The sequence below is a fragment of the Nannospalax galili genome, unplaced genomic scaffold (genome assembly GCF_000622305.1).
Source record: "Nannospalax galili isolate Female #2095 unplaced genomic scaffold, S.galili_v1.0 scaffold1326, whole genome shotgun sequence".
NCBI lineage: Eukaryota > Metazoa > Chordata > Mammalia > Rodentia > Spalacidae > Nannospalax > Nannospalax galili.
Window position 1 is genome coordinate 95,239 of NW_008354163.1, and position 2,153 is coordinate 97,391.

Here is a 2,153-nt window from a genome sequence, read left to right on the forward strand (position 1 = left end):
CCTTCTTCTTCTTCTTCTTCTTCTTCTTCTTCAATTTCCTTCTTCAGTAGAGGACTTGAACTTCCTTGAATTGGCTTATCATTCCTGATTATTTTTAAGCTATTGTCAATAGAATACCAAACTCCGCCCCCCCCACGTTTTTCTTTACAAGTTCATTAGTAGTATGTTGAAAAGATTATGTTGATATTTTATATTGGTTTTGATCTTGTATGTTGCTAAAATAGGTCATCATTTGTAAGAGCTTTAAGGGGAATTTTAGGTCTCTTAAGGGCAGAAAAGATGACATCTTCTGCAAATAGGGATAATTATAATTTTTTTCTCTTTTTACAATTTTCTCTTACTGCTGTGGCTGTGATTTCACGCATTTGCCTCATTCTTGGCTTTAGAGGAAATTGTTTCAGATTTTCACATCTAGTATAATGTTGTCTAGAAGTCCGTAGATAACCTTTTTTATTTTGAAGTGTATTCCTCTCTTTCTAGTTTCTCCATTGAATTTTTCACAAAGGGATGCTAATCTTTATCAAAGGCCTTTTCTTCATCTGTTGAGATAATGTGATTTCTGTCTGTAAGTCTCCCATGCTTCACTACATTTATTGATTTGTGCTTGTTGAAAAAAACTTGCATCCTTGGTATGATGCCAACTTTATCATGGCAAATTATCTTTATAATGTTTGGTTTAAATCAATTTGTAAGAGTTTATAGAAAATCTTACATACATGTTCATCAGTAAGTTCAATCTGTAATTTTCTTGCTTTTTTAGCTATTTCTTTATTCAGGTTTTGTGTCTGTGTAATACTGAGTTCATAAAATGAGTTTAGAAGCATTCTTTCTTTTTTAATTCACCTAAGAATTTGAGAAGCACTAAGATTAGCCTTTCTTTACTAAAAAATCTGGAAGTGTATGTATTTCCAGATACATATGGCCTACCAGAATTAAATCCAGAAAATATACACAACTTAAACAAATCTAGAATAAGCAGCAAGATTTAAGCTGCAGTAAAAATGTCTTGACCAGAATATCTTTTCAAAGCACATTGTAGTGTCTCTTTTCCCTAGTATAATTTCCTTAATTTAGACCCTTTTTTTTCTTTTGGTTAAGTTAGCTACAGGTGGGTCAGTATTGCTTATCTTTCAAAGAACCAAATCAATGTTTCATTGATTAGTTGTTTATTGTATACTGAGGTTTATATTTCCTTTCTGTACCAAATTTTGAGTTCAGTCTCTTCTTGTTCTTCTAAAGTACCTTGACGTGAATCACTAAGTTATTTATTTTTTGTGTCTGACTTTTTTTTCTGTCCATGTGTATGATATGTGTGTATTCAATGTACACATTTTTTTGTGTGTAAATTCATGTATGTGTGTGTGTGTGTGTGTGTGTGTGTATATATGTGTAATGGCATGCATTTGCATGTTAGAGGACAACCTCAGGTGTTGAGTCCTGTCATATACTTGTTTGAAACTGAGTCGCTTGTTCTCCGTTGCACACACCAGATTAACTGGTTTGCAGCTATTGGGGATTCTGTTGTCTCTATTTCCCACCTCACTCTAGAAGTTCTAGGCTTATGGATGCTCAATATCACACCCAGCTTTATGTGCATTTTGGGGTCTATAACCCAGTTCTTGTACTTGCTGCCAAGTGCTTTACACAATGAGCTATATCACCTTAATCCCTCTCAATTTATCAATAAAGATATTTACAACTATAAAATTTCCTTCTTACAACTCATTTTATTGTATCCCACAGAATCTGAAAGGTTCTATATTCATTTGCATTCAATTATAAAGTGTTCTTACAGATCCAATTATTTTTATTTACATATGTATTTTACCTGTGTGGGAAACAGGCTTGAGCCGAGGGTGAAAGTCTTATTGACAGCCATACAGCAGGCCCGAGGCAACAGCCCAACTGCTGGAGCCACAAAAAACACCTTGTGACATTTGCTCCCATTGGCAGATCATGAGACTGATGCCTAGAGCTCGCCACTCCCTAATCACCACCCTTGGAATCCAAATTGCAACATTTAGATATTGCAACAGTCAGGGTCAAGTGGTTTCCAGGAATCCAGGCCCTGTAATCTGAAACCCATTATGCTAATGAGGCATCCTACCCACTATTCTGTGATAGGACGTTAAGTCTGTTATGCTAATAAGTTA